A 13,365-nucleotide genomic window follows, 5' to 3' on the forward strand; every position below is an offset into this window, starting at 1 on the left:
GCTGTGCTGTGTGCCTGGACTTGTTCTCTGTGTGACTGTGGACTTGTGCAGAGATAGTGGAGGCTGGGCTTGACTCAGAAAGGAAACAACCCCAGGAAGACAGTTTGGAGTTCCCAGTGACATCATGGACACCCCCATCACCCATGGAGTGAAAGTGAAAGTCGCTTAGTCGTGTCCGACTTTGCGACCCCATGGAGTATATAGTCCATGGAATTCTCCAGGCCAGAATACTGGAGTGGGTAGCCTTTCTCTTCTCCAGGGACCTTCCCAACCCAGGGATCGAACCCAGGTCACCCACATTGCAGGTGGATTCTTTACCATCTGAGGCACAAGGCAAGCCCCTCACGCATGGAGAGTGGGCCCCAAATTTGTCCTTTTTTTTTTTTTTAATTGGAGGATAATTGCTTTACAGTGTTGTGTTGGCTTCTGCTGTACAACAGTGGGAATCAGCCTTGAGTATACATATTATCCCCTCCCTCTTGAGCCTGCCTCCCACCCCTCCCTCTTACCTTTCTAGGCTGTCATAGAGCACTGCGCTGAACTCCCTGTTATATAGCAACTTACCACTAGCTATCTATTTTATGCATAGTAAATATACATATTTACCATGTATATGGGCTTCCCAGGTGGCGCTAGTGGTAAAGAACCTGCCTGTCAGTGCAGAAGACATAAAAGACGCAGGTTCAATCCCTGGATCAGGAAGATCCCCTGGAGGAGGGCATGGCAACCCACTCCAATATTCTTGCCTGGAGAATCCCATGGACGGAGGAGCCTGTTGGTCTACAGTCTACAGGGTCACAAAGAGACAGACACGACTGAAGCGACTTAGCATGCACGCACCATGTGTATATATTTCAGTGCTACTCTCTCAATTCGTCCCACCCTCTCCAAATTGGTCTTTAATAGTCTATGCCTTTGAGAGTTCATTTAAACTGTCCTTGTAGCCGGGGACACAGGAGAATCCCAGATTCCCTCTCAAACAAGTCACAGAACCTAGCACCACACTTATTCCATTGCAGAGAGGCCATGACTGCTGTGTGGGTCAGCCTCTGGCCACATCAGGTACTGACTCCACCAACTGACCCGATGGAATCGTTCTCCTCCCACGATGTTTGCCCAGCACCCAGTTGTTATCACCAGGTGCTGGATGATACCCTGGGAGGCTCTATCTTGGGAATGATAGCACTGGTTTTCAGTCAGATGCTTGTCATTCTGCAGTGGCTCCTGCTGTTGTCAAACCTTTGCAGAACATTGCAGTGATTTTTCTAGCAGATGTTGGAAGGCCTGAGCGTGAGCTTTCTGTATTTACAAAATGTGATCCTGAATGAACATTGTCACCTGTTTCAGCTGCCAATGTTGTAGCACAGTGAGACAATGTCCTTCTGTTAGATTCTAGAACCACTGCTGAGGACAGACTCAGTTGTAAATTCACTGGAGACTTTATTTTATTTAAAAATTATTTATTTATTTTGGCTGTACCTTGGGGTACAGAATCTTAGTTCCCTGACCAGAGATTGAACCCATGCCCCCTGTGATGGATGTGCACTTTCTTAACCACTGGACCATCAGGGAAGTCTCTCACTGGAGACTTTAGATATCATCTCCTGGCTCCTGTGTTACCAGGCTGTATGTTTAAATAAAAATATTTTGAGAGGAACCTTTAGCCTACTTGTCACTTTTTGTCCACTATATATATGGGAAAAAACTTTGACTCTCAAGGTTATCAGTTATGCGAAATTCTACATTAGAAAAACACCAACCTGTGTCATAATACCTTTGTGACCAGAGATTTCTAATAGATGAAGAAGCCCCCACCCCTTAATTTTCCACTGAGAGTCTTTGCTGGAGAACCTTAACAAATATCTTTGATAAAATGTGCAAATTAACTCAGCCCTGTCCCTAAAGAAATGAACAACGAGACAACCAGCGAGGGTTGAGATTGTATTTCTTTTTAATTATTGATTATTTATGGTTTTTCAGTGAGCTAGCCCATCTTTGTCAAAGCTACTGGTGGTCCAACTTTCCCAAATAGTGTTGTAATGTATTGACATTTCATTTTGAGTGACTCATCGTTTTCTAAAAAGTGATCTTTGCTCATGGAGGAAAGTTAGCACTCAAATTCATGTGTTTTTGATATTCTTCCCTGTTGTTTTTGCTCCAGAGGAATACTTTACACATATGCATATGTTGGAATTACTTTGGGGGAATAATAAAGCCAGCTTTCAAAACTTCCTCAGGAAATATGCTAAGAACCACCAAAAGGCTAAAATAGGGAATAAAATCTGATGGGTATTGGTCTGGTGATTGGGGTGGTACCTGGGGGGAGTCCAGGAGGTGAGTGATAGTAAAAGGACAAAATTTTTTAAGCATCAGTTTTTTTTGGCTTATTTTGGTCTTCATTACTGCACGTGGGCTTTCTCTAGCTGTGGCGCGTGGGCGTCTCATTGTGGTGGCTTCTCTTGTTGCCGAGCACGGACTCTGGGGCCCTCAGGTTTCAGAAGTTGTGGCACATGGGCTCAGTTGCCCCGCATCATGTGAAATCTTCCCGGACCAGGGATTGAACCAGTGTCTTCTGCATTGGCAGGTGGATTCTTAACCACTGGACCACCAGGGAAGTCCTCCTGAAGTATCAGCGTTTTTTGATGTATCCTTCACAAATACAATTTAAAGTTATTCAGTATACAGTGGGGCTTCTCAGGTGGCTCAATGGGTTAAGAATTCACCTGCCAATATAAGAGACACAGGAGATATGGGTTCAACCCCTAGGTGGGGAACATCCCCTGGAGTCGGAGATGGCAACCTGCTCCAGTATTCTTGCTTGGAGAATCCCATGGACAGAGGAGCCTGGTGGGCTACAGTCCATGGGGTCGCAGAGTTGGACATGACTGAGCGACTGAGCGTGCATATGCACAAAGTATACAGTGTGGGGATATGATTATATATATATATATATATATACATTGTGAAAGATTCCCACCTTGCAGTTAATAAAGGCATCCATCACCTCACTTCTTTATTTATTTGGTGAGAACAGTTAGGTTTATTAGCAAATTTCAGTTATAGTGTACAATGTAAGCAATTGTAGTCACCATATGATACATTAGATCCTCGTAGAATACATTGTTCATTGTTTGCGAATAATCAATATACATTATTCATCTTGTAGCTGAAAGTTTGTGTCCTTTTATCAAACGGAGCTGTTCCCCCCTAACTCCCTAGCCACCACAACTACTTTTCTACTCAGTGGCTATTAAGTTTGACTTGCTAAAAAAAGGTTCCCCATATAAGTGATACCATGCAGTATTGGTCTTTCTCTGGATGGGATTTTCTTACCTTTGACACTACAGACCATGCCCACAACACTCAGTGCAAAGGAATCTGCTGAACTCTTTTATGATAGACTCACCATGTGGCACTGTCACTCCCAGTCCACATGGCCCTTTCTGACCTCGTAAGTCCTTGGTATGAAATGTAAACATCCCTAAGCTGTTATGTCTTGTACATTATCTTGGATTTGCAGCCCCCTGGACCCTGTGCGTGAGCAAAGTGCTTGTTTTCTTTCTCGCATCTATTAGAGATGAGATATGTACCTCTTCTATCCTGCCTCACTTAATATGGACCTCTGTCCATAGTGCTCAGTCATGTCCAACTCTTTTCGACCCCATGGACTGTAGCCCATCAGGCTCCTCTGTCCATGGAATTCTCCAGGTAAGAATATTGGAGTGCGTTGCCATTTCCTACTGCAAGGGATCTTCCTGACCCAGGGATCAAACCTGTGTCTCCTGCATTGACAGGCAGATTCTTTACCTCTGAGCTACCAGGAAAGCTCCCTGATATCTTGGTCAAGGGCTATTTTCAAGTTTGGAAACAGCTTTTGGGTCACTAGGTGTCAGTATAACACAGAGTTTTCAAGAATTCAGCTCAAGGATCCTGCCAGGCTCCCATGAACAGATAAACTGAGTGTTTTCAGAGAGCAGATGTTCCTTCAATAATGCATGCTCTATTTGAAAAACAAGTGATTTAATTTAATTAGCCTTCATCTCAATAACAGCAGTTTTAAGATTCATGCCAACAGACTATTGTTAGCTTCTTGCAAAATGCTTTATTCACCAGGGTTCTTAGAGACAGTAAAGTGTGCAGAAGCAGAAAACAAAAAGTACACGATGCAAACAAGATGCAACATTTGTGCTAATAAATCATGTAGGAAAAATTGCATGTCACCACTCTTTTTAAAGCAGACCCCATAGCAAGTAGTCCTTCAACAGAGTACAGTCTACAGTCTCTCTCAAAAGGAGTTGCTATGAGATCCCTCCTAAACACACACACACACATACACACGCACTCGCACACACACACACACACACACACACACACACACACACATGCATGCACTTTCTGGTTCAACAGCTCCCCAGAGGCCCTCCAACCACAGACACTTCAGATTCTGCCAGTATCTTCTCAGGATTTAATCCTGTCTTGCCTCCTTTGATAGAACAATGCAAGTGTAAACCAGCATAAGAAGCCTAGATGGTGCCACCTTATGAATTAAATCAGGTGGAGAGGAGGTACTCCTTTGTTCCTAATAGACAGGCTGTTGAGTGTCTCGGAATCACGCAGTGTTGGGGCTGCCAAAGAGCATCTCCATCAGCTCAGGCTGCTGGCACAAAAGACCGTGGGCTTAAACAACAGACATTAGACATTTATCTCTCATAGTTCTGGAGGCTGGGATGTCCAGGATCAAGGTGCCAGTGTGGTTGGTTTCTGGGGAAGGCATCTTCTGGGTTTATAGATGTCTGCTTTCTTGCTGGGCTGCCCTGGTGGCTGAGTTGTAAAGAATCTGCCTGCTAGTGGAGGAGACACGGGTTCAATCCCTGGGTTGGGAAGATCCCCTGGAGGAGGAATGACAACCCACTCCAGTATTCTTGCCTGGGAAATACCATGGACAAAGGAATCTGGCAGGCTTCAGTCCATAGGTGCCGAAGTCCAGCTCCAGCAGGTCCAGGGGTTCCCTCAGGATGGACAGCGTCGGCGATGCGAATGAGAAGACACAGCGAGTCTCGGCGTTTCCAAGTGTCTCCCAACTTTATTGTTTTTTAAGACAGCTTTTGTATTTTTAGTGGTATATAGAAACAAATGTAAGGTATAGAGTCATACCAATTCAGCTTAATGGGTATATCTTAATGGGCCTATCAAGTTATCTCAATGGGCCAGCAGCTTCGACCCTCATCAAAGCTGTTTGCATGTCTTTAGTTACAAAAAAGCCTCATTTTGTTTACATCATCTTCTGGCCTGGTGGCCTGCTAACACCTTGTGACTCTCTATTGATAAAGGTTGATCAATCAGAATACTTTTGTATAGGACACATCAGGAAAGAATTCATCAACAGGAAGTTTCAAGGTAAAACCTGTTTTTGGTAATTTACGCCTTGAGCTTAACAGAAAAGAATGTAGTTCCATAAAGTCAAAGAACAGCAAGCTGAAGTTCAGCTTTAAGTAAGAATCATCAGTTAAATCAACAATTGTCTTATTATTTGCATTAAAGCTAAACTTCTACTTATATAAATCTCTAACTATTATGCTTTTATTATATAGGCTAAATACGTTAAGAGTAAAAACATAGTGAGTAAATATAGATTAAGTAACAGTTCCACAAAGCACTATTTTTTGTATTTCCTAACAAGCCTTTTTCCCTGCGAAGAGTTTTGTGCCCATAGGGGCTTTCTGTGGGGAGGCTCTCAATGCTGTTTTATTACTAGGGAGCAGTTATGCACATTAGCTCCAAAGGCACAGGTACATTTATTAAACAAACCAATATGTTAGCAAAAGGAATTTAGATCAGCATACTCTATATCTCAGATAACTTTATTTAGGGTGCTACCGTACAGGGGCCTTGTTGATTTGAGGTTTCAGAATGATCTATTTTAGAAGGGAATCAGGAAAGGCCTTTTGCCTAAGTCACAGAAAATAGGAAGAGGTTTATTATAGTAAACATCAGAGAGACAGATATCTTTAAGGTGAGCGCTGAGGCAGCCTTCCGAGAATCCCTGAGGCCTGAGAAGCCGTGCTCAATCAGTCCTCTTGGGGATCTCGTGAGCTGGCTCCCGGCACATAGGGTCACAAAGAGTCGAACACAACTTAGCAACTGAGCATGCGTGCATGCATGGACTCTGTCTTGCTGTATCTTTACATGGTGGTGGTGTGTGTAGGAAACAGAAAGAGAGAGAGCTTGACGAAGCAGAGAGAATAGAGGAGGCATGCTCTGCTGTCTCTTCTTACAGGGACACTAATTCTATCATGAGGGCCACACCCTGATGATCTGATTACCTCCCAAGGGCCCTGCCTCCTCCCATCACACTAAGGGTTAGTTCAGTTCAGTTCAGTCGCTCAGTCATGTCCGATTCTTTGTGAGCCCATGAACCGCAGCACACCAGGCCTCCCTGTCCATCACCAACTCCCGGAGTTTACCCAAACTCATGTCCATCGAGTCAGTGATGCCATCCAGCCATCTCATCCTCTGTTGTCCCCTTCTCCTCCTGTCCCCAATCCTTTCCAGCATCAGGGTCTTTTCAAATGAGTCAGCTCTTCGCATCAGGTGGCCAAAGTATTGGAGTTTCAGCTTCAACATCAGTCCTTTCAATGAACACCCAGAACTGATCTCCTTTAGGATGGACTGGTTGGATCTTCTTGCAGTCCAAGGGACTCTCAAGAGTCTTCTCCGACACCACAGTTCAAGAGCATCAATTCTTCGGCACTCAGTTTTCCTCACAGTCCAACTCTCACATCCATACACAACTACTGGAAAAACCATAGCCTTGACTAGATGGACCTTTGTTGATGAAGTAATGTCTCTGCTTTTTAATATGTTATCTAGGTTGGTCATAACTTTCCTTCCAAGGAGTAAGCGTCTTTCAATTTCATGGCTGCAGTCACCATCTGCAGTGATTTTGGAGCCCCCCAAAATAAAGTCTGACACTGTTTCTACTGTTTCCCCATCCATTTCCCATGAAGTGATGGGACCAGATGCCATGATCTTAGTTTTCTGAATGTTGAGCTTTAAGCCAACTTTTTCACTCTCCTCTTTCACTTTCATCAACAGGCTTTTTATTTCCTCTTCACTTTCTGCCATAAGGATGGTGTCATCTGCATATCTGAGATTATTGGTATTTCTCCCAGCAATCTTGATTCCAGCTTGTGTTTCTTCCAGCCCAGCGTTTCTCATGATGTACTCTGCATAAAAGTTAAATAAGCAGGGTGACAATATACAGCCTTGACGTACTTCTTTTCCTATTTGGAACCAGTCTGTTGTTCCATGTCCAGTTCTAACTGTTGCTTCCTGACCTGCATACAGGTTTCTCAAGAGGCAGGTCAGGTGGTCTGGTATTCCTGTCTCTTTCAGAATTTTCCACAGGTTATTGTGATCCACACAGTCAAAGGCTTCGGCATAGTCAATGAAGCAGAAATAGATGTTTTTCTGGTACTCTCTTGCTTTTTTAATGATCCATCAGATGTTGGCAATTTGATCTCTGGTTCCTCTGCCTTTTCTAAAACCAGCTTGAACATCTGGAAGTTCACGGTTCACGTATTGCTGAAGCCTGGCGTGGAGAATTTTGAGCATTACTTTACTAGCGTGTGAGATGAGTGCAATTGTGTGGTAGTTTGAGCATTCTTTGGCATTGCCTTTCTTTGGGATTGGAATGAAAACTGACCTTTTCCAGTGTTGTGGCCACTGCTGAGTTTTCCAAATTTGCTGGCATATTAGAGTTTCAACATATGAATTTTGGGAGGACATTAACATGCAGTTCATAGCAGAGAATGAATCAGTATAGGTCCTTGGAAGGCAATTATGTAACCAGTTGCAAACTTAAGGTGTATCTTTGAACAGCAATTCTACTTCAGGAAATGTATTCTGAATATTGTGAACATCATGAATACAAGAGGAGAATATAGTCAAGGATGATCATTACTGCATTAGAATAGTAAAAACCTAGGCTGAACTTACATGTTCAGCTGTAGCATGGGATATGCGTGTGTGCTCTGTCCCTCAGGTGTGTCTGACTCTTTGCAACCCTATGGACTGTAGGCCGCCAGCGTAGGATATAATTATTAATAAGTTGGGGGTGACCTTTTGATATGGGAAGATGTTAAGCAGGTTATAAAAACAACCTGTATAGTTGGATCCAGTTTTTGTTGAAGTGTTTGTATATGTGCATGTGGGTACTGTTTGGAAAGAGATGAAACAAGGTATTAACAGTGGTTATCTTTGGGTAGTAGGATTGTAATTATAATGTTTTTCTTGATAATCTGTGTTTTCAAAATTTTATAACATGAAAGGTACCATTTTTTAATAAGAAAAAGAGATTCAATTATCATAGGAAACAAAATAACTGCCTCTATTCCAAGTTTCTAAGTTCTTGTCTATTGAAGAAAAACATGTTTGTTTTTTAATGCAGTTAGTTTTTTTGTTGTCACGGTTGTAGGTTACAACATGATTGTTGTAAATGTTTATTGAATTTGAAATTGTTACAGCTCCTCCATTGGGGTCATTTTAAAGAGGCAGATGACAGGATATAGGAATTTTTTGCTTTCATCCCTGTCCTTGGAAACTGAGTAGCTGTAAGCACCAACAATTCTGTTCAGAGAAAATTCTCTGAAGGGCTTGAGAAAAGCAGAGGAAGAAATGTGAATTAGGGTCATGACTGCAGTTTCCTGATGTATCGTGTTGCTTTGTACCAAGCTAGCAAGAGGAGGGAAAACTTTTTTTTTAAGTTACAAAAATAATTCATGGTGATTCATTCAGCAAGTATTTGAGCATCTATTCTATAAGCTAGGTATTGTTTTAGGTGTACAGGATAAACAAGGAACAGAACAAACAAAAATCCTTGCTATATTCTAATGGAGGTGGACAGACAAGAAACAAATGAAATGTAAATGGATGATGTGATAGGTGTAGAGAAAAGTGGAGCTGGATAAGTCGATAGTGTGTACGTGTGTGTGTCTGAGTGTGGGCCAGTGGATGGGGTGAGGGTTGTCATTTTGTATGGCATGGGTAAGAAGGATTCAGGGATAAGATGACTTTTCAGCAGAGATCTGAGTACATGAAAGAGTGAACCATAGAGGTAACTGGAGGGTGAGGGCTATAGGCTGAAGAATATTTGATGATTAACAGTGAGGTCAATGCAGTTTTATTCCACTTGTCAGTGGAAACATCATCACAGATGTCTTTAAGTTCTTCATCAACAGCAATAATAAATTATAAAGTACACAGCTTCCAGAAGAATACCAACTTAGATTCCCTGGTGCCTTAGATGGTAAAGAATCTGCCTGCAATGCAGGAGACCCAGGTTCAATCCCTGGGTTGCGAAGATCCCGTGGAGAAGGAAATGGCAACCCACTCCAGTATTACTGCCTGGAGAATCCATCCCATGGACAGAGGAGCCTGGCAGGTTACAGTCCATGGGGTCGCAAAGAGTTGGACACAACTGAGCAACTAACACACACGCATATCCCACAGCCGTATGTGAAGGCATTAATTTTATGACCCCCTATATTACATATCATTTTTTTAAAAAACTGCTAGTTTCCTGGGCAAAACTTGGTATATCATTGTTTTTTAAAAGATTGGCTTAGGTTTTTAAATTACTTATTTATTTATTTTTGGCTGTGCTGGTCTTTGTGGCTACGCTCGGGCTTTCTCTAGTTGCAAAGAGCAGAGGCTACTCTACTTGCAGCGCATGGGCTTCTCATCGCAGTGCTTCTCTTGTTGCAGAGCACAGGCTCTAACTAGGCGGGCTTTAATTGCAGCACATCGACTCAGTAGTTGCGGCACCTGGGCTTGGCTGCTCTCTAAGAGCCAGGGATCAAACCCATGTCCCCTGCATTGGCAAGCGGATTCCTGTCCACTGTATCACCAGGAAAGTCCAGTATATCATTGTTTTATTTTAAAATTCTTGTAGTATAATGGACGTTGAATAATTTTTCATATGTTTATTGGCCATTTGTATTTCTTATGTGTATATGGGTATGAGAGAGACACACAAACAGAAACAGGAGAGAGAAAATTACCTATTTCTGTCATTTGACTGTTTTTCTTTTTTCTTTTGGGAAGTTGGGTTTTTCTGTCATTGATTTATAAACACTCATCCTACATCAAACATGTTAAACTCCAACCAGTTTTATGTGTTGCCTATTTTTTCCTGCTTTGTTAATCATCTTTTCATTTTCTTTATGATATTTTTGGCCATTTTATATAAGCTGATCTCTCAGTCTTTCCTAGTGGCATCTGTCCATGAAGTTAACATATGGAAAACCCAGAAGCAGAAAATTTATTGAATATGGTTTTTAATGTGCCATGCGCTGTCCCAAGTGCTGCGTATTCATTCTCTTAGCTAATCATCTCAGTAGCCTTCTGAGCATTATTATCCCTATTTTATAAATGAAAAAAGTGAGCTTTCACTGAAAACTAGCTTTAGAGTTGGGATTAAAAACCAACTAGCTTTAGAGTTGGGATATAGACCTGCTAAGTAGGAAGGTTTGCCTGACCATATTCTTTCTACTACATACAACCCCCTGCTCTGTATTTGTGCATCCTTCCTGTCCCCACCCCTAGGTGACCTCGATGACCCCTAGGTAGCCCCTGCCCTAGATGCCCTGACCTAGAAGACAGGGCATAGCTCACCCAGAGATGTGAGTGAAATCTGTCCGTCTCTTAGAGCTGTTGGTTAAAGTTAGCTGACTGCTGGAACAGTCCTTGGAAGTGAAGAAAGCTAATCATAATTTCCAAGATTTGGGCAACCATGTAAACATTATAAGATTATAGTTTCCAGTGCCCAGAACTAGATACGATTTCCATCTCTTACTGCTATATCTTCTGAGAAAAGAATCCTCAGTTTTAGCTGAGCTAACTAGGATGTCAAAATTATAATCTCCTTTCTTCCTGAAGAAAGGATTTTAAAGAACTGCTTCAAGAGATGACAAAAATGCTAAGAAGCACCACCCTTGCAGCTTGTGTCTTCACCTTGTCTCCACACTGCCTGAAAGATCATGGAGAGTTCAGTTGTCCTAAATCTTATCTGCCCCAGTAGCTGTTGAAAGGTCTGGCCCCTCCATATTGTGAGACCCCACTCACAGCTGTGAAAACTCTGGAAGCCAGAGATCCAAATTCGAATTCCCGAAGCAGCCTGTGTATATTTTTTTCTGGTTGAAGTTCTTTCTTTCTTTTATTTTAATAAGTCTTTATTGAATTTCTTACAATATTGTTTCTGTTGTACGTGTTTTGGATTTTTGTCCACAGGCATGTAGGATCTTACCTCCCCAACCAGGGATCTAACTGGCACCCCCTGCATTGGATGGCGAAGTCTTAACCACCTGACCACCAGGGAAGTCCCCTTCTTTTTTTTTAGCAGCAAAAAGAAACATGTTTTATTGAGAGAAAAAAATTCTACTCTAGTAGTAAGATATGGAGGAAAATTTAGTCAGACCCTATGCCATGCTCCATACTTACAGTACTTACAGAGATAGTACTTACAGAGATAGAATTTTTTTTTTTTTGGCTTAAAAATAACAAATTTATTATCTTACACTTCTGGAGTCGAGAAGTCTAAGATGGCTTCACTTGGGATAACAAGTCTTTGGCTGTAAAGACTTTGCTACAATTGAGAGATTTTCCCTCACTTTTAGAGTTTCAAAACTTTTCAGTACAACCTTAGCTTTTCAGAGGTCCCAGTTGCTTTTCAGAATTTGCTAACAATTTTTATCCAGGGGAAAAAAATGTTTATTTGTACGTATCTTCTAATTTTGCCTAAATTTTCTCTTTTTTTTTAAAAAAAAATACACATTTAAAAAATGTTGGCGGTATTTTCAAGCTGAACAGTCAATACTGTTTTGTTTTTGTTTATTTATTTATTTTGGCCACATCACATAGCATGTAGGATCATAATTCCTCAGCCACTGTTTGAACACACGTACCCTGCGCTGGAAGGCAGACTACCAACTGACGGACCGCCAGGGAAGTCCCTGTTGTGCAGATTTTTAAAACGATAACAGCATAGAAAATATTTAGCACAGGGCCTGGTTTGTAGGAAGGGCTCAAACAATGTCAGTGGTGATGCTGGTAATATTAACTCCTCTGTGAGCACCTTGTCAGTTGCTATGAGTTTTGCCTGAATGAATGTGTACAGGAGGTAGGGTTTGAAGGCCTTATTTGAGACTAAAAGCATTTTCATGCTGCATTCTCTGGGAGGTTGTGCAAAAAGCAGGTCTGATGATAGATAAAGTCCCTGCTCATGTTAATCCAATTAACAAAGAACATTTCTTGAGCAGGCACCATCCGAGGAGAGCAGTTCATTGAGTTACTTGGGATTATTATGTTATATCCTGCAGGAATGCTTTCATTAATTCATATTTATTATTAGAATGACTCTGGGAACTTGCATTATCTAACCGAATGCATTTGTAACTAATGAGGGAAGCAAGTTGCACCCTCAGTGATGTGTGCTGTATGGAAAGCCTAGGTTTTTGCTTTTCTTGAGAAAAGCAAGACTCTCAGTCCAGTTCAGTCGCTCAGTCGTGTCCGACTCTTTGCGACCCCATGAATCGCAGCACACCCGGCCTCCCTGTGCATCATCAACTCCTGGAGTTTACCCAAACTCATGTCCATTGAGTCGGTGGTGCCATCCAACCATGTCATCCTCTGTCGTCCCCTTCTCCTCCTGCCCCCAATCCTTCCCAGCATTAGGGTCTTTTCCAGTGAGTCAACTCTTCACATGAGGTGGCCAAAGTATTGGAGTTTCAGCTTCAACATCAGTCCTTCCAAGGAACACCCAGGACTGATCTCCTTTAGGATGGACTGGTTGGATCTCCTTGCAGTCCAAGGGACTTTCAAGAGTCTTCTCCAACACCACAGTTCAAAAGCATAAATTCTTCAGCGCTCAGCTTTCTTCACCGTCCAACTCTCACATCCATACATGACCACTGGAAAAACCATAGCCTTGACTAGACGGACCTTTGTTGTCAAAGTAATGTCTCTGCTTTTAAATATGCTGTCTAGGTTGGTCATAACCTTCCTTCCAAGGAGCTGAGTTGAAAAAGCAGTTCTTGGTGTGGCCACAATGTAATTGAAGAAATGTGCCCTCGAGAAGTCCTTAGAGATTTCTTGAACTGGCATCCCAGGTTAACTGTTGAGGCTCAGCACATGGCCACCCAGCTCAAGTTCAAACACTGGTTTCAATTCCATCCTTTTACACTGTGGCTCCTTTCATGGTTCGATGGAGCTGTTTGGTACCTTGCTAAGTGTGTGTGTGCTTAGTAGCTCAGTCGTGTCTGACTCTTTGAGACCCTATAGACTGTAGCCTGCCAGGCTTCTCTGTCC

General features: G+C 42.3%; 1 protein-coding gene across 6 annotated transcripts in view; it reads left to right on the plus strand.

Moving 5' to 3' along the window:
* Window positions 1-13,365, plus strand: part of SLC35D4 (solute carrier family 35 member D4) — a 109,411-nt gene that overhangs the window by 11,142 nt on the left and 84,904 nt on the right. The gene's annotated exons all lie outside the window — the stretch shown is intronic.

This window comes from Giraffa tippelskirchi, chromosome 14, assembly GCF_054371585.1.
Source record: "Giraffa tippelskirchi isolate mGirTip1 chromosome 14, T2T-mGirTip1v1.2.pri, whole genome shotgun sequence".
Lineage (NCBI taxonomy): Eukaryota > Metazoa > Chordata > Mammalia > Artiodactyla > Giraffidae > Giraffa > Giraffa tippelskirchi.